Source organism: Galleria mellonella, unplaced genomic scaffold, assembly GCF_026898425.1.
Source record: "Galleria mellonella isolate WM207_F2 unplaced genomic scaffold, CSIRO_AGI_GalMel_v1 utg200, whole genome shotgun sequence".
Lineage (NCBI taxonomy): Eukaryota > Metazoa > Arthropoda > Insecta > Lepidoptera > Pyralidae > Galleria > Galleria mellonella.
Window position 1 is genome coordinate 368,924 of NW_026442034.1, and position 21,348 is coordinate 390,271.

Here is a 21,348-nt window from a genome sequence, read left to right on the forward strand (position 1 = left end):
GGTTGCCAACCCGCCTGCCAAGCATAGCAGCTAAACAAACCCGCCAAAGGAGAGATCTAAGTTTAGCAGTGGATAGCAAACGGCTGACATGAAGATGATTGTGAACACCTGTCTTTTTTTTTATATACAACTTAGAATGGCAAGTAAGCTCACGGCCCACCTGATGAAAAGTGGTAACCGTCGCCTATAGACATGAGCAGTACCATGGATATAACAGAGTATACTGTTTCTCCCATGATACCCCCCATGCGTTGCCATTCCTGAGGACTTAGATGTTACTCCTCTGTACTCAGTAAATTTACGTCATATCCCACCCTTCAAACCGATACACAGCCATGCAAACACAACTGCTTCACGGTTGAAACACGAATGGGACAGAGGTACCCAAGCAATCGACTTTTGTACAAAGTCTCCCTCTGGTAAAACTATTTACTATTCTACATGCTGTTGGATGATTAGTCAAGAAAAAGTTAGTTTCTTTTTTCGAAAAATATGGTAGAATTCTTACTTTTTTGGAAGCCAGTCGAAAAAACTGTTTTACGAAACAAATACTCAACATATTCCAAATAACGTGCCTAAACTTGCTACATTCTCCCGTGCCGGCGGTATGCGAGCTGGAGCTCAAAGCGACATGCGAGCAATCCAGTTAGTCGCTCCACTATCATATTGTTCCTGTTGTAATTTGGAAAAGACGTGGATATATCGAGCTGATAAATTCTACGCTTCATCCATACAAGTAGATAGATAGATAGATACTCTTTATTGTTTCCTCCAAAAGATTACAATAGTAAACTTATTATAAATATAAATAATTACAAGAAATAATCACAATGAGAAAACAATGGGCGGCCTTATCGTTCAGAGCAATCAAGTAGTTTTTGCAAATTATTTTATATAAAAAAATATTATTATAAGGTTTTCCATAGAGAGTATGGAATACATAAAAAAAGCCGAGACGTAGACTTCCTTACCAGAGGGAGACTTTGTACAAAAGTCGTTTGCTTGAGCACCTCTGTCCCATTCGTGTTTTTACCGTGAAGCAGTTGTGTTTGCATGGCTGTGTTTCGGTTTGTAGGATGAGATATGGCAGTTAATTTATAGGGTACGGAGGAATAACACCTGATTCCTCAGGAATGGCAACCCATGGAAGATATTATGGGCGACACAATATACTCTGTTATGTCCATGGTACTGCTCATGTCTATTGGCAACAGTTACTAGTTTCCATCAGGTGGGCTGTCAGCTTGTTTGCCATTCTAAGTTGCATAAAAAAAGGGTGTTAAAGTTTCTTCAAGGTCGGCAACCTGCACGAGACATCCCTAGTGTTACAGGCATCCATTAGGTACAGTAACTGTTTGCCATTAGACGGGCTGTATGCTTGTTTGCACTTTTGTGATATTAAAACCAAAGATTTTTTAGTTAATGAAAGTATTGACGGCTTACAACAATGTCTGACTGTAGTCCAGTTAATCGAAAATTGAATATAGACATAAACTCCGTAATTTTAAAGTATCGTTTAAATCAATTGAAAAATTAAATAGAGCCATGTGAGCGTGGCGCCATCTGTTGTTAAAAATTAATCAAAGTTTATAATGGGCCTGTGGTGTAGGTACCGCCGGACAATTTCGCATACCATTCGAAGTATGCAGATAATTTAAGGTATTGTTTCCTAATAAAACAAGTTGAAGTTGGCATCAATCATAGCAAAAGCAGCTATTTTCATTTAAAAATTAATTTGCTGAACCGATTTTGATAAAATTTCTGTAGAATCAATCTGAAAATTAAATCCTTTCAAATATTAAAAAAAAAAATCAGACCTGTCTATAAAAGTAATATGCACAGTGCCAAGTCAATTTTGTATTTTAATAAAAAAAAAAATATGGTCGTGCAATTCCGTAAATATTGTAACATACGAATGTAGATTTATCAGATGGGTACTTTAGTGACATATCTGCATAACTCACGCTCGTAAACAACATAATAAGGTCGTGGGCCTAGAAATAAATGCAACAAGCGTATAATTGGACAATCAGGCGCTGTTTTATGAATATAGCTTCGTAAATTGGAATCAACATGGTCATCACCATTACCATCCTTTAAATGTCCAACTGAAGATAAGACTCCTCTGCAGACTACCATATGGAATGGTCCTACCTGTAATTTTTTTTTATGCCACTTAGAATGGCAAAAAGCTGACAGCCCACCTGATGGAAAGTGGTAACCGTCGCCTATAGACACGAGCAGTACCATGGACATAACAGAGTGAGTCAGAGACTGTTTCGCCCATGATACTCCCCATGCATTGCCATTCCTGAAGACTCAGATGTTATTCCACCGTACCCAGTAAATTCACGCCATATCGCACCCTTCAAACCGAAACACAGCCATGCAAACACAACTGATTCACGGTAGAAACACGAATAGGACAGAGGTACCCAAGCAATCGACTTTTGTACAAAGTCTCCTTCTTGTAAAAAATATTTTAAATAGATAGCGCTGTAAGCAATACCATAGATAATATAATACTGGGTGATAGAACTTCACAGGGTTACCTAGTTAAATACAAAAATATAATTTTAGCTTAGTGATTTCAGTGAACAATTTCAAAATACCCGTACAGTCAGCACATTCGTACCGACATATGCGAATAACCGCACAATCGCCGGAAATGAGCGCCATAAATTGTCTGAGTGTACAGTGAGCGCAGCGCAGCTACTGGCTACCAATAATGTTATGTAAATGTTATAATTTATATTTACAATACCGTGCAACAGCTATATTAAAATCTGCCAAATTAGCAAATTAGCTGGTGGGAACGTTTTCAGTTGTGTTTTGTTTAAGGCCAAAATCATCATATATGTGTGTGTATATATATATATATATATATATATATATATATATATATATATATATATATATATATATATATATATATATATATAACCTTAAACTGTTCATTTCCGGACATAAGCCTCCCCCTTGAGGAGTTTTGCCAGTTGTTGCCACACGTGGCAGGCGTATTTGCAACCGAAGTCAGGCTTTAAAGATGTTTTAAGAGGGACGCTGCTGCCTATCCTTCGTACTCCCTTAGTCGCCTCTTACCACATCCACGGGAAAGGAAGTGGTGGTCTACTCTATGCCGGGACCACACGGCTATTTTATGTCAGCTGTTAAGAGTCCACTGCTAAACAAAGGTTTCTCACATAAAGGAAGGCTTTGACATACAATTTAAAAATTTACAATACAATACATAATTCTTACATTGTATTTATTTCCTATTACACATGTATATAGACACTAAATAAAAAAAATGATTATATGATACAAATAATAAATATAAAAAATGTATATGTTTATAACGAATATCTATAATACTCGTAGCTTCTTTTGAACCGACTTTAAAAAGATGGAAGTTTTCAATCCCGTTGTATTTTTTATGTTTGTTACCCCATAACAACGGCCCAAATGAGAGGCTAAGTGCGGAAAATGGAGTCCTATTTACATCACATTACATTACCTCATAACTCCGTTGATTCTAAACCAATTTGGGGAATACTTATTTTTTTAAATGTGTATTAAAATTTTAGAATTTTTATCAACTTCTATTTTTTTTTAGCTATACGTCCATCTTTAATAAGATCTAAAGGCTAGTAAAATAGGGCCAGTTGTTTAGTTTTTAAATCAAAATAAGTAACTGCTTTTGTAACAATTGAAGTAGGTTTTTTTTTAATAGGACACAATCTTTATTATTTATTTATTAAAGATACACATTATCTTTGTCCTTTTTTTGGGTTACTACAAACAAATTTTTTATTCTTTTACGTCACATTTTGTTTGCAAGTAGTAAAGCGACCGAGTTTAATTATGCAACACAATAACATCTCTGCTGGCGTCTTTTTATTTCTGTTTATTGCTATTGCAATTATAAGAGTAATCTATTTACCTTCACGTCGTATCTTTTAGGAGGTTATATAGGAGAAACCGAGTACCAAATTCATTCTTAATTCTTACATATCCATATTGTAAAGATAGGTTTTTTTATTTTTTTCTAACTGCATTGCTGTTGGCTGGTAGAGATCTCTTATAGAGATAAGTCCATCGTTGCTAACAAGTTGTTAAACTAATCGCTGTATCTTTTGTTCAAGGGCAATAAAGAATATATATATATATATATATATATATATATATATGAGTTATGTTACGTCTTATGCATAAATGATAGTTGTACATAGTTTATGTTTGCTCTACATATTTATTAATATTAAACTAATTATTATTATTTTAACGCAGTTGGCAGACAGATAAGAGGCAGCTAGCAACGGCAGACAGCAAAGCGGATCCTCCTGTCTCAGCGGGGCTTCCACGCTACTCTAGTTACGTTATTTGCATAATAATGTATTTTGTATGTAACTATTAACTATTTTTTTATTTATTTACATAATTATTTTTACTTTATTTATACTTTATTATACACATTGATAATACATAAAAATATGGCAGAGGTAAATAAATATACAAAGGCAAGCTTAACTATAAAAGAGTTCTCTTTCAGCAAACCCAAAGTAGAAAGGAGCATCAATGTCAGCGGGTAGAGCGGTGTACAATATTGTGACAATTTTCAAACAAAAAAGAACTAGACTTAATTTTATATCATATTTCATCGTATGTGTGTATATGTAATATATGTATGTATATGTAAGTATATACATATACATGTATGTACTTACATATACATACATATATAAATAATCCTACACATACAACTAAATAAATATATGTTCATAAAGATAGAAGATGCTCTTTTAGTCTACTCTTAAAAAATATTTATGTATTGACTTTCGTGGATAGGCATGGGGAGAAAATTCCACAATCTAGCAGCATGGATGGTAAAGGATCTACTTAAACGCGCAGATACTATTGTCAATAGCATTCTATACTCCCATAATCGGTCCTGTAACAATTCTTTTATTTTTGTAATGAATTAAGTAGCTATTTTTTTGTCGTGCATAATTTTAACAAGACCAAAAATGTATCCTCTTAAATCGAGATGTTATCGATAATTCATGTATTTATTGTAACATATCCTATTTTGTAATCTATTTTAGGTACTTTTCTTCAGTATTTTCCTCGTCAGTCGTATAAAACCTATTTATAAAGTAACAAATTATATATCCCGAGGGCATAATTAGGCGAGTCTTCGTAAGTTGTATTTAATCACGTATGTACTCGTATTTCAATAGGACGTCGGCGGGTGACGACTGGCGACTCATTAAATGTTTTTTTTTTTATTAAATATTCAACCCCGAAACGCTGCAGGCTCATGTGCGCGGTAATTGGGCGAGATCATTTTATTTGAGGGATACTTTAAATATATTTAAAGTTACCGGATTTTTTTAGTATTTTTGAATGTTCTTTTAGTGTCCTATTTTACTACGTATGTCTAGATTTCAAATTAATATGAGAACTCTATCTTTTTGATGTTTTTCGACCTATATTTCATTTGAAAAATTTGTTTAGTTTCTGGCGCTTTCATTTAAAAGGTGAAATAAATGCTAATGATTTAAATATTTTGTGTACAATATGTAACCAATTATTAAAGTATATTTTACTATATACACATCTTGTGTTGATGAAAAAGGATACATTTAATAAATTGAACAGCACGCAAATAAATTAAAATTGATGTTTTAGCTAGGCTTAATCGCTGCACTCTTCGAGTGAACAATTTTACGAAATAAAAAAAAAAAAACTGCTATTACCTCTTTTCTACATTACGTAAAAAAATTGTAACAAATCGTTCAATTATGTTTTTTTTTAAGAGGTCTGAGAGTTACGTGTTATATTTAAAAGTACTCAAGGAATATGAAAAACAATGCTATAATGAAAGAAAGATAGGATCACTGAAATAAATCAGTTGCAATGACCGAAACAGACCGGTCCCAGTTAGCAGTACCCGTTTACGAGTATGACGGGTGAGCCAGCCATCATTGCGCTCAACCATGTTTTAGGGAACTCAGTAACCTGGCCCACTACGCCTCCACCTGTGTGGACATCTTAGTGAGTATGACTTACTCAAAACCCCCGACGGTGTCATAGCCAAATTTAAATAATTTCCTACTACATAACAGTAGCAGTATTCACACTTTACACAGTAAAAGACATACGTTAAATAACAATAAAATTGCCACAATTTTACACAAATAATGATATAGAATTAGAATTGGCTCGATTTCTAGAAAAGTTATGTCTAATAAATTTATCTCTCAGTAGAAGTGTGCATTAACAATATTATCTTTTTTTTCTTTATACAACTTAGAATGGCAAACAAGCTGACAGCCCACCTGATGGAAAGTGATAAACGTCGCCTATAGACATGAGCAGTACCATGGTCATAACAGAGTATACTGTTCGCCCATGATACCTCCCATGTGTTGCCATTCTTGAGGACTCAGTGGTTATACCTCTGTACCCTGTAAACTTACGCCATATCCCACGATTCGAACCGAAACACAGCCATGCAAACATAACTGCTTTACGGTTAAAACACGAATAGGACAGGGTACCTCTGTCCTATTCGTGTTTTGTAAGCAAACGACTTTTGTACAAAGTCTCCCTCTGATAAAAATGTTTTATACACAGTTCGAAGTATTTATGAGACCACTCACTTAATTTAAAGCTACCCGTCGGTCCAATCGGAGCTAATAGTACATCGTAATTAACGATAATTTCTGCCGTCGCTATAAACGTACATAACTGCTCGTTGAGGGTATTTATTGCTAATTAAATCGTTTGCTAAATTGTTAAGCTTTATTTATAAAGCCATAGATGTATACAAACGTCAATATGGTTTTGTTTTCATTCCAATTTCAAATCTTTATGGTTTAGCAAATTAGAATTGCAAACAAGCTGCCGGCTTACGTGAAAGAAAGTGGTAACCGTCGCCTATAGTCATGAATAGTACTTTGAGGGTAACAGAGTATATTGTTCGCTAAGGGTGTCACCCTTCTTACGTTGCCATTTCTGAGGACTAAGGTGTTATGCCTCTGTACACTGAAATTTCACTGTCATATCCCACCGTTTAAATCAAAATATAACCATGCAAACACAACTGCTTCACAACAGAAATACGAATACGCATTATACAAATTAGAGAGACACAGAACTTTTGGGGTCGCAATTTAAAAATACTATGACTTACAACAATAGCTGTATGTATCCGGCAACTTCGCCCTTGTGAATCAAAAAGCCCTATGTGTTAAGTGAGGATGTAATCCGTGTACCAAATTTCACTCAAATCTATTCAGAACTTTTTGCGTGAAACAGTAACAAATTTCCATCCATTTTCACAAACTTTCGAGTTTATAACAATATTAGGATTTCTGTGATTGTAAGTAGATATTATTATCCATTCTGGCTGTACTTTGAAGTCCAATACAAATACAAGCTGATAATATTTACAACGCAGCAAATCGAAAATGGTTCCTTTATTGCACAAAGAGTCCCCGAAAGACGTAATTCCATGCAAGAGTGCGTACGATCTCTCAAGATCAAAAAGCGACGTTTGAAACGAACTCGACATCGTCGCAAACCGCTTACTTGAGAATATTCTTAGAATGATCTAATAATATTTTCACTTTAGATCTTTTAAAAGAACCAAGAGCCTATCAAGCAAGATCAAATACACTTGCTTTTGGTCGGTTGACTCAAATATTTGGAGATACACGGCAATTAGAATCAAGGTACTATTGTATGAAAAAATGTAGGTGGCGCTTTAGTACTTCGTTGTACGGGAAAGCCTCTATAGTTATAGTAATATGAAAAAAAAAATGAAAAAAAAAAGATGTCTGTACATAGAAGTTATTTAAGGAAAATTGATATGAGGAGCCTTAATAAAAGCAACAGAAGCTAATTTTTTTTTTAATTTATTTTCTCTGACTTTCTGTATATTAAAGATACGCATTTCTGGTACGCAGAGTACGTGCCAGCACTAACAGCATTCTGAGTATGATGGCAAATAGCCTGGACTGTGGATACGTTAATCATTGCTGTGCAATTTCCAATGGAATTGTACAGTGGTGATTATTTGTATGTTATTTAAAAAACTATGTGTGTGTGTGTGTGTGTGTGTATGTGCGTGAGTGCGTGCGTGTGTGCGTGCATGTGCGTGCGCGTGTGCGTGCGCGTGCGCGTGTGCGTGTGCGTGTGCGTGTGTGTGTGTGTGTGTGTATGTATTTACTAACATTATTATCTATTCTTATGTACATGTTGTGTGTGATTAGTAACAAACAAATAAACGATATATCTATCTATCTCTCTATCTTTGTAAGTGTAATGTCCCACCCTTCAAAACAATACACAGCCATGTAAACAAAACTGCTTTACGAAAGATACACGAATAGGACAGATGTACCCAAGTAGACGACTTTTGTACAAAGTCTCCCTCTAGTATAATAGTAGTAAAAGTTATTTAAAGGTTATCCTTAATATACATTCCAGCTTTGTTTTTTATCTCGTCGATCTAATGTCATAATAAATAATTCCCATTTTCCGATATTGCAAAAAAAAAAATTACAGCCTCTTTAAAAATGCGACCTTTCCCCGTTTATCTTCCAAGAATGAAATTCATATACCCTTATGGGGAGGTCAGTGGCTCGATTCCGATGAAATACCAAGTTTTATAGCGTTATGTTAGGCGGTGGACGGACCAAATGGTAATACATTCTCATATTGTAATGTATGTAAATATTTTATTACTTTACGACCTTTTCGACTAGAAATGTAACCGCATGCATGAGCATGTAAATTTTATAGAAAACGATTTAAATATTTATATTATATTCTTATTAATATTTATGAAATTATAAAAACATATTGCGCTGCAAAAAAATAGCGCATTCAATCTTGATAAAGTCATAAGGATTTTTAAATAATTATTCTTGTTTTAAAATAAGTAAAACGCACACATAGCTAATAAAATATTATTTAGATTTGCCAGTAATTGCCACGCTTGGTAGACGGGTTGGCAACCGCAGTTAGGCTTTTGATAACGTTTTAAGAGAGACGTTGCTGCCCATCCCTTCACCATAAGCTCCCTTAGTCGCCTCTTATAACACTCATTGGAAAGGAAGGGGTGGCCCATACTATGCCGGGACAACACGGGAATTATGTAGATTGAAAATATTTTAAATTTAAATATAATCAAAATATTTCGATTTCAAACCATACTAATATTATAAATGTGAATGTGAGTTTGTTTATTTGTTATAGTATTTTAACGGCTTAACTATGAAATTTATGGTAAACAGACTGTATAGTCATGTAGTCGCGGCATAGAATAGGCTACTCCTTCCTTTCCCGTGAGTCTTAGAAGAGGCGACTAAGGGATGGTAAGGCATGGGCAGCAGCGTCCCTCTTAAAATATCTCCAAAGGCTACCTGCGGTTGCCAGCCCGTCTGGTAAGCATCGTAAATACTGGCAAAACCCCACAACGGGGAAACTTATGTTCAGCAGTGGACAGTTAAAGGCTGATATACTGATGATATGAGATAGGGTAGGGCATGGGCCATTTATTCAATAAAGATATTCCGATCACGCAGATGATGTTGCAGGTAAAAGCTAACAATGAATGAAACTATGAATGAATGAAATAAGAGGCGAAATCTTATGGGGTAGAAAAACAATTATCAAAATCGGTTTAGAATTTGCAAAAACATCGTGCAACTTACAATCAAAAGTAATATATACTAAATTGAGAAAAAATATTTTTTGGAAAAGGCTTATATAACTTTCCTAATATTAGAAAAAAAGAAAGAAATATAATTTATTTAGTGGCATACATAGACGTAGCAACTAACAGTAAAAACAAACTCTGGTCACTAAAAAGACTCGACACTCTTATTCGAGACAATGAATAATATATACAATGAACTATTTACAAAGTTTAAGACTTCAGTACTGAATGTTTTATGATATATAAGAAAAGAGAATTAACGCCACTATTTGTGTAAAGTATAATAATTTACCTAAATAACTGTATAATTATGTTAAAGTGAATGCTGTAAATACCTATAATAGGCGTGTGCATTAATATTGTATTATATTTAATGTTTGTTATACCTATATGTTATAATGCAATATGCTGTTGGTGTTCCTTTAAATAAATAAATAATTCAAAATTCAAAATTCAAAATTCAAAATTCAAAATTCAAAATTCAAAATTCAAAATTCAAAAATCATTTATTCATGTAGGACATTTTAGCCGCTTATGAACGTCAAATAATAAATAAATGATATAATATGACAGCGTTATATCGGAGTATCTATGATGAAATATTTTCCGAAATTTCAGAGTCGAACGAAATACAAATTTTATTTTAAAATTACATAATGTATACCAGAGGGAGACTCTGTACAAAATTCGTTTGCTTTTGTACCTCTGTCCCATTCGTGTTTCTACAGTAAGACAGTTGTGTTTGCATATCTCTGTTTCAGTTTGAAGAGTAAGATGTTGCAGTGAATTTACAGGATACAGAGGAATAACACCCTAGTCTTCAGGAATGGCAACGCATGCGGGGTGTCATGGACGAAACAGTATACTCTGTTATGTCCATGGTACTGCTCATGTCTATAGGCGACTGTTACCACTTTACATAAAGTGGGTCAGCGTGAGCTTGTTTGGTATTCTAAGTTGCATAAAAAACTGTTTAAAAATATTAAAATATTATTTCTTTGGACTTTTATGGTAGCATGTATGCAGAATGGAATATTAAGCTCCATTTATTGAGTCGATTTCGGTATGAACGAAAATACGAAATTGAGTCTGAAAATTAAGAATTTCGTTTCATGGTAGACCTCTTATTTACTTGTGACTACGGCCGGTGTAACCTGGTAGAATTGTTTAAATTGTTCTTAAATGATTGTATTAATTTCCGTTCCTTATAGACTGTATTAAAAAGTTATTTTAATTAATTATTATTAAGAAATACATTTAAAAGTCAACAAAATTAGGAGAGATCATAAAAAGTAGTGTAATTATAATTAATACTCATTTAATTATCATGCATTAACGTCTCATGAGAAGTGGCCATAAAGTGACGTACATACTGCGCGAGGAACAGCGTAAACCTCGCTCTTTACTGCGTACCGTTTAAATATACTACCGTTTTATGTCCAACAAACCCATAACCGTTTTATGGTCGACGTTTGACGGTTTTCCGAAAGTGTCCCATTATTGAATAACGTCGTAAAATATCGTTGTCGACATATGTTGATGTCTTCGAATATATTGACCGACGTGGGACTGTTCGAGGCCTTTGCTTATTATTTAGCCACTAGTGACGCGTTCCGGCTCAACTCGGTTTTTTTGATAATTAAAAATTGATTTACACAAAAAAGTCGACTTTAACTATGGGAAAATCAATTATTTTTATTTAAAAACAAAATCATTGAACTACATACAATATACATATATATAAGAGTATACTCCTTTTTAAAAAGCCGGTACTACACCTGCAATGGCGTTGGTGTTGTGGGTGATCATAGGCGGTAGTAGTCACTTATCACCAGGTGAGTCGCATGCTTGTTTGCCCCCTGTGTTGTAAAAAAAACACAACTGTAACCATATTCCTGAGGACTCAGGTGTTATTCCTCTGTACCCTGTAAATTCACTGTCGTATCCCACCCTTCAAACCGAAACACAACCATACAAACACTGTTTCACGGCAAAAACACGAATAGGACAAAAGTAAACAAGCGGATAAATTTTCTACAAATTCTCCTTCTAGTATATCAATCAAATAATGGAAAATATATCTTCAAAACTTAATTAAACATATTTCGAAGAGTTTGTATCATTGTCCAAATACTTTAATCATAACTTTAATTATATAAATACAATACATTGCTCAGAATAGTAGCAATATGTTAGCAGTAAGTCATGTCCCGCCAGTAATGTCATACTGACTATAAAGTTTGTCGTCCGAGAGTCGGGCGCGTAATAGGAGAACACATATGCCCTTATCAAAGTACTCGAATGAGAGTCAGGGTAAATTTCAATTTGCGTCTCTTAGAAGCATGTCGTGCATGCATATTGGCATATCAAAGACTTTAATGATTGGTACAAGTCACAAAAGGTTATCTAATAGTCCAAAAAAACTACGAAAGATGTATTTTAATTGACATGAACTTGTTTTTAATCAATTGTTTAATAATTTGTTTGTGAAACATAGGTGTAAGTAGATTCATTCCTTCTAGAGAACTCAACTGAAGGAATTATTTATATACTATATTATATTAATATAAATTACACGAAGCCTTTTCTAGCCCTGACATTGGCAGAAAATCACCGTCGTCTCTACAGTGGAAGCCACTAAAAGAAGAAAAAGAATAGATTATTAAAATACATTTAGCAAGTTTTCTATGATCCACCCGAAAATTATACAAAAAAATATTGTAAGAATATAATTTATTTAATATATTTTTTTATGAAAGTTGTTAACATTATTAATTAATTCAATCAACATTTATAGTTAGCATTTTTCTTGAAAATATTCATTCATCCATTCGGTCAATAAAAAGAAAATATCATAGCTTAGTGGTTATTTATTCTAGCCTATGGAGTCACAATAATTTATATTCTAATTTTATGGTAATTCTTCAAAAATTATAAATAATATTAATAAATAAATGTTCGTGTAAAATTCGAGAGACTTCAGTAGGGTCATCTTTTTCACTTTGAATTAGTATTCAAATTACTTCCAAACTAACCAAACAATACACGTAAAAGGTAAAAGTAGGCCTTAATGCTTCAAATACACTATCAGGCTATGAGAATGTTGCGATGCTACGAGTGCCCTGACATACTTGGAGGGTGATACTGCCGGGTCATTGATTCGGCCCTTTGGTGGGCTATGTTTCAACAGAGGGGCTACAAAGCTTAGTAGGAGTATAATAGAGTAACAGGGTAATTTCAATGCATCACATTATCCAAATTTTGCTCTATTTCCTTTTTTTGTCCCTTCCTGATTGCATTACTCTCTTGGGTATTACAATGGCAAAATTTTTTATATAACTGCTTAATTTTCTTATTTATTTATATTTCCACATGACTTCTTTTTAGGCAACAAAATGATAGAAAAATAAAAGACTGATAATTTAATTATTAATTAAATCCAATCAACTTTCTCTTTTCACTTGGACCACACTCTGAGGTGTCGGAATTGCTCAAAGTTACAACCTTGTTTAGGGTCAAAAAGGGTTAAACGGCTCCGACGCGGATTATGCCGATATTAATGAAGTTTGAACGTCGACCCCCGCCCGCCCCCCGCCCCTGGCGCCCTGACCCCACCACGTCATATTACATTTGATTCATTTGACGGACATAACAAGTTTCCAGAATCTTGATTAAATTCCCAAGGACCGGACGGGATTAATGAGTGGTCAAAGGGACATTTGCGTCCGAATGGTTTTTAACTTGAAAATGTAATAATGCTTACCTTAGATTAGATGTTATATCCTATTTTGTTTGTGAGTATTTATAAGTTTTGATCTTGTTATGTTAATGTTATCAACTGTTTAGTACTATTTATAACCTATTTATAGAATTGATTTCTTATTTAAAGTCTTTTAAGTATTAGAAACTATAATTTTTTTTTACAACTTAGAATGGCAAACAAGCTGACGGCCCACCTGATGGAAAGTGGTAACCGTCGCCTATAGACATGAGCAGTACCATGGACATTACATAGTATACTGTTTCGCCCATGTTACCTCCTCTGCGTTGCCATTCCTGAGGACTCAGGTGTTATTCCTCTGTACCCAGTAAATTCATGCCATATCCCATCCTTCATACCGAAACACAGTCATGCAAACACATCTGCTTTACGATTAAAGTTCTCTTTAAGAAATTTAAGAAAAAATTTAATATTAAATTAAAAAAACTTTTTGTCTTTTATTCTCTCTGTTTACTCTATGAGGAACTTATATATAATAAAAAGGCATCCTTGCACTGTTTGACTATGAAATAAAATCCGAAAATCTGGCACGTAATGTCCACACATAATACTTATTATTTAAATACGATCCATTTAATAAGAGACAGAATCTGAGGCTGAATGCATCTACATGCTGAACAAACTGCAACTCTAATGTTACTAGTATAAGGTTTCGTTTGCTAATTCATATTCATAAGAATCATAAAATTGCATATGCCCACAATTTAGTCTGCTTTTAAAGTAGCTAAAAATGTTCGTAGAACGTGCTACGTCAGTGCTACGTGAATGCTACGTGTCGTAGCTATCTGCTAGTAACATAATTATAGTATTATTAAGTATAGTAACTAAATCAGTACACTAATGGCAATGCTGACGTTACTAAATCATTGTTGCATTAATTTAAAATGTTTATTTATTTAAATATTAAATATTAAAGGCACGAAAGTATTTGAAAATCTCAAGAACAAAATAGAGTAAATTTAGTAGTAAATTTATTTGCTTTTAATTATTGATTTAATAATCGATAATTTAGTTCGTTACCAAGCGTTTATCTAAAAATTGTTTAGATATATTGTCCTTCAGTCACATAATCTTTGTCGGGTGCCCACGATACAGGCTCGCCTAGTGTGTGGCCCATTGTATCTTGTGTTTGTAACGTTGTGTCTATGTCAAATAATAAATTTCTATTCTATTTCTATATTAAAAACCGTTTAATTGTTGTTCTTTTTTTATACAACTTAGAATGGCAAACAAGCTGACGGCCCACCTAATGGAAAGTGGTAACCGTCGCCTATAGACATGAGCAGTACCACAGACATAACAGAGTATACTATTTCGCCCATGGTACCCCCCTTGCGATGCCATTCCTGAGGACTCAGGTGTTATTCCTCTGTACCCTGTAAATTCACGCCATATCCCACCCTTCAAACCGAAATACAGCCATGCAAACACAACTACTTCACGGTTGAAACATTAATGGGACAGAGGTACCCAAGCAATCGAGTCTATATAGTTTTCTATCACTCGTCTATATAATTTTCTAAGGTAGCGTTCTTATTAGTCAGAATAAATTGTCATTTTTATTATTATTATTACTATATCGGCTGTTAACTCTCCACTGCTGAACATGCACCCACCCGGCCTCTACTGTTTTGCTAATAGTTGCCATACTTGACAGGTGGATTGGCAACCGCAGCTAAACTTTTATGATATTTTAAGAGTGAGACTTTTGCCCAATCCCCTGACTATTAAGTTCCTATAATCACCTCTTACGACACCCACAGGAAAGGAAGGGGTGGCCCATTCTATATCGTCTGGATATAGAATGGGCCACCCCTTCCTTTCCTGTGGGAAATGTGTGTATGTACCATACGGTATTTAAATTGACACATCATGGTGTCAATAGCGCAGGAATCTAAAGCAACTTTCACATAATTCACCGCCTCTAATACACCATAAAATATTATTGAACACCTGGCATTTTGGCGTTAGCGTATATTCATGTTTTACGCGCTACTAACGTTACGAAACGCTGTTTTTATAGTCTCACAGACGGCGCAGTAAATTTGAGTGGCTCTGGCTTAAGCTCCACTAAGCCTTCGAGCGTGTAATTTCGTTTTATTAAGTTCCTTCCTTCATACAGGATATTAAAGTCGTTATTTGATGGAAGGAATGTGCGTTTATATACAGTTGATAAGAAGCGATACGGGGTAGTGCACGTGGGAGTAGGTTGATGTCTCGCTTTAATATTCTAGCCTCCCCCTTTGGGGTTTTTCTAGTACTTGTCACGCTTGGCGGGCGGATTGGCAACCGCAGTTAGGATTCGGAGATGTTCTAGCTCTTCTTTGCATAATGGTGGAAATTTCCATCATAACACTGAATGCCCAAAAATTATATAAAATACCAAGTTCATTTTAAGTTGATCGTGTCTGGATACTTTTTTAATGCCCATTGCAAAAAAACAAAACATAGCTATCGAATTTATTTTTTTAACCATTTTTCCTTTAATTTTGAACATAAATTATATCACATTGATTTATTTCATCAATAAAAAAAATCATGCAAAGAAGGATTATGAGGGACGCTGCTGCCCATTCTTTGCCCTTCTTTAATCGCCTCTTACGACACCCACGGGAAAGGAAGGAGTGGCCTATTCTATGCCGGGACCGATAAAGCGAGTATACATATATTCATAGGTATATTAATATTATAATATTTATTTCTTTTCCATTATTAATAGCAGAGTTCCTTTTAAAACATATTCACAACCTAACCGCGGTTGTCAATCCTCTTGCCAAGTTTGGCAACTACTGGCAAAACTCCTCAGAGGAAGGCTAATGTTCAGCAGTGGACAGTTAAAGGCTGATATGATGATATAAATATATATAATATGTATATATGTATTAGGTGAGTTGTATGACTGTTATACTAGATGGCGTTGTAAATATAAAAATAGTCACAAATGAATATATACATATATATATTGTCTTCGTGTTAACTTTAAGTAAGTCTATTTCCTGGTAAGCATGTTTATATTAATTCCTATTTGTCTATCATTAACAACTCTTCACACAATGAAACCCAATTATTTAAATAAAAACAAACAATTTACTGCCACGACGTGACAAACAATTCCAAAACATGTCAACGTAATGTAATTCAGAAAGCTCCAATAACAATAGGACGGGCTGGAGCATCAAAGCATTCCGTTCTGAATTGTTTAACAAGTTACGACAATTAATGCGGCTGACAAAGCGACAGTTCTCGTGGAAATTTAATAAGGTAAGGTGAACGTAGTGTTGCCAAGTTGGCACTTTCGAGATTAGGTCTAGATCTTATACCATATCCAGTGCCATATTTGCAAAATAAAAAGAAGTTAATAAGAGTCCAAAAAAGATTTAAAAACTGCTAAATTCTAGTTCCCTTGTCGCCAATGTCCTAAGGATTAACAAATACCTATTTTATTTTTAATATTTTATTACTGTTTTGTTTGTTTGAGAATTATGTAGAAGTTTATTTTAATACTTATTAATATATATATATATATATATATATATATATATATATATATATATATTATAATATCACAGTTGTTGCAATGCTTTTGAAAAGGACGTGTCCAATCGCATGAATAAAGGCAAACCCTATTTTCAGATAGAAATAACTGCACAAGCGACACACACATACACACACACACACAAACACTCACACATAGGCACGAGCGTGCGTGTGCGCACATTCACGTGGATAGACATACACACACATATACGCACGTACACATACGAGTGCGTGCGCACGCATACACACACACATACACAAATTCACACGAGTAGACGTCAGTCCAATTAAATTTATTTTATTTAATGTAGTTCAGAAACGTGATATTGAGTTGGTAACACTGAGTAAATAGATTTGTATGAAGGCAATACATTAGCTCGACGAGTTCTGTGTACGAATACTAAACTATTCATATCAGCTTTAATATATTTATAATTTTATAGTAATTTGAAATTGTGCTCAACAATATACTACTGACCAGAGAGAGACTTTGTACAAAAGTCGATTGCTTGCGTACCTCTGTCCCATTCGTGTTTCTATCGTGAAGCAGTTGTGTTTGCATGGCTGTGTTTCGGTTTGAAGGGTGGGATATGGCGTGAATTTACTGGGTACAGAGGAACACCTGAGTCCTCAGGAATGGCAACGCAATGGGGGGTATCATGGGCATAACAGTATACTCTGTTATGTCCATGGTACTGCTCATGTCTATAGGTGACGGTTACCACTTTGCATCAGGTGGGCCGTCAGCTTGTTTGAAATTCTAAGTTGTATAAAAAAAACGGCAAAACTAATTGAAAAATCAAACTATTGAACCGATTTTGATAAAATTTCAATAAGAATAACTCGTAAATGTATCCTTGTCGTGTAAGATTAATTTTCCAAATCTGTTAATATCACATAGTTATGAGGTAGAAATCTTTTTAATGAAGTCGGTTTAAAAGATTCATCTAATTCGGATCGTCTAATTTAAAACGATAACTTCCTCCTACAGACATAAGCTACTGTTGCCGTTATACTCGTAATCTATACTTATAATAAATCTGTAGAGAGGTCAATTTTGTACATGAAATATATTTCCAAAATAACTATCAGGCGGTGATTAGTGATCGATACTGATGCCAAAAATGCAATCAGTAAAATTTTTGTCTGTCTGTCTGAATGTTCATTATAGAAACAAAAACTAGTCGACGGATTTTAACGAAACTTGGTACAATTATTCTTCATACTCCTGGGCAGGTTATAGTGTACTTATCATCACGCTACGATCAATAGGAGCAGAGCAGTGAAGAGAAATGTTAAAAATGTTCACCCGTGCGACGGCGGGACGGGCCGCTAGTTTAGGATATAATTTGACAGCTATGCTAACCTAACCATACTTAGTAGGAGGAAAGGGATTGTTAGCAATGGAGTTTGACAGCTCCATTGCTAGCAATATGACTTATTAGGTCGACCTCCACGTGGTTCCCTCTGGAAACCATCGTGAACAATTCTTGTTGAATTCGTCACGATGGGCTAAATGACCTGCTTTCATCCTCACCTATCATGCCTCACTAATGCCCTGCCAGCGTATACCAATAGCGCAGGCGGGGTTACCATTCCATTATCATCCATTAAAAAAAAACATACATAGTATTGCCAACCCGCTTGCCAAGCGTGGCAATCACTGGCAAACCCCCCACGGTGAAGGAGTATGCATGTGTTCAACAGTGGAGAGCTAACAGCTGATATGATGATGATGATGATAGGTGATGTATTTATATTATTAAAATAAAACTATTTTAAATAATAATAATAATAATATGAATAAAGACATAAATATGTACCTTTTTTTTTATACAACTTAAAATGGCAAACAAGCTGACGGTCCACCTGATGTAAAGTGGTAATCGTCGCCTATAGACATGAGCAGTACCATGGATATAACAGAGTATACTGTTTCGCCCATGATACTCCCCATGCGTTGCCATTCCTGAGTACTCAGATGTTATTCCTCTGTACCCAGTAAATTCACGCCATATCCCACCCTTCAAACCGAAACACAGCCATGCAAACACAACTGCTTTACGCTTGAAACACGAATGGGACAGAGGTACCCAAACAATCGACTTTTGTACAAAGTCTCCCTTTGGTAAACCTACTTTACCTATATGTATTTAAAAGAATAAAATTTTCATTGCGCCTTCGATAAAACTGTTTAAAACTACTCCTCTCCATCCAAAGGTTGCCTGGAAGAGATCGCTTTTAGCGATAAGGTCGCCCATTGTTTTCTCATTGTGATTATTTCTTGTAATTGTTTATATCTATAATAAGTTTACTATTGTAATCTTTTGGAGGAAACAATAAAGAGTCTCTGTCTATCTACTTATTTCACAAGATACATATATGTATATATATATAAGTATACCTCAAATACTTGAATTATTGGAAAGCTTAATCAAAAATGCAGAAAAGGAAAAGAAAATATTTACTGGAGGAATGTGATGAAATATTTTGATTTGCCCGTCAAATACGAAATATACATAGCAAAATAATTACGAAAAAATGTATTGAAAGAATCGTTAAAAGAATTTTAATTTTCCTTAAGAAAAATTACAAAAATCTACATTTTTTTTTATGAAAATTACAATATTTTTATTTCATAAAATATAACCTATCTTTATGTCTGTAAATGAAGTATTTTTGAATTTCTTTTAATAGAAGGTTTACTTCCAAATTATTCCAATAACAAAGATTTTAACATATAGTTGTTACTAATGTATACATATATATATATATGATCCGTGTGGTCCCGTCATAGAATAGGTCACTAGAATAGGTCCCTATTAAAATATCTCCGAAGCCTAATTACGGTTGCCAATCCACCTGCCAAGCGTGACAATTACTGGCAAAACTCTCTAGGGGAGGCTTATGTCAGCAGTGGACAGTTAAAGGCTGATATGATGATATAAATATATATGTAATAGTTGAGTTGTATGACTGTCGTACTAGATGGCGTTGTAAATATAAAAATAGTCACAAATGAACTGAAGGACGAAGCACGTCTAAAAATCTGAAATAGAGCGGAAGTTAATGTTCAAATGCTAGTAAATTCCTCTGTAGACGGTACACACCATACATTAATTTGTTAAGGGAGTTGAGTCCAAATTTTCCGGCTGAGCTGCTCTTCCTCGCGGGACACTTTGTCCTCGCTACGTTGCCATCAGCCGTTAACACGGGGAGTATTTACGAGATACACTTACGAGGAGTTGTTGTCACAGCGTCCTATATTTATAAAATTTATTATATTTTCCTAAAGAAAAAGATAGATAGATAATTTATTTACATTGCTTACAGCACACAAATTGTAACATATACAGATATAAATAAAAATCGAGATAACATAAATTATTAAAAAAAAACAATTTTTTTTATACCACTGAGGTGGCAAACAAGCATTGCCGACCCTGAGGAAACCTCTTTACCCCCCTTTTGAAGAACCCCATGCTGTAGTCTCTTGGAAAAAACTCGGCAGGGAGCTCATTCCATAACCTGAGTGTTCGTGGGAGAAAACATCACTGAAACCGCGTTGTACGCGACCATTTAGGCTGTAAGGTATGAGGGTGAACTCCCTGTTGATGGCGAGCCGTACGATGGTAGAAAGTGACCGTAGGCATCATAAAGCCAAGTACAATTTTTCCTTTTGTGCGTGTGCCATAACAATGCAAAATGGTTACAACTCTGTTTATTGCTCCGCCCTTGTTGAGAGCAAAACACTGATATCCTGTTGTGGTCAAAGGGGAATAGGGGAACAATAAAATAATACCATGTTTATTTTAAATGATTACATCCACGTGGATTACATAATAAATATAATAAAAAATGTATCTAGGCATTATAACAATGAAAATGTTGACGTACTTCTTTATAGGAAGTGGTGTGTAACTCTAAGAACAAGAGAGAAATCATTGGTGTAACTCCAAGTCAAAATGTTTGACAGTATACGGTCGCCATATTTATTTGATCATTCGAATACTCTCGCAACTAATACAAAAAAAAAAAACCTTTTTAGTTCTTCTTTTTATATTGTAATAAGAAATTTAGTAATTTACAGTAGTCTTTAAGGAGTTTGTATGACAAATAATTATATGAAACTAACTGTATCCCGTAACCTTACCCGCGTAAAATAGTATATACAGTATCTTAAGTGGTAATTTAGGGTAATCTTCTTAAGGTAACCTTCTTGTGTATCAAATTCATCCATCTTTTTTTCCATCGTTACATTTTTTCAGATAATATTCATAAAATATTCAATTTATTAATG

At 34.5% G+C, this 21,348-nt stretch overlaps 1 protein-coding gene across 1 annotated transcript in view; it reads left to right on the forward strand.

Moving 5' to 3' along the window:
* LOC113519148 (cell adhesion molecule Dscam2-like) overlaps positions 1-21,348 on the forward strand; it is a 271,730-nt gene that overhangs the window by 104,617 nt on the left and 145,765 nt on the right. The gene's annotated exons all lie outside the window — the stretch shown is intronic.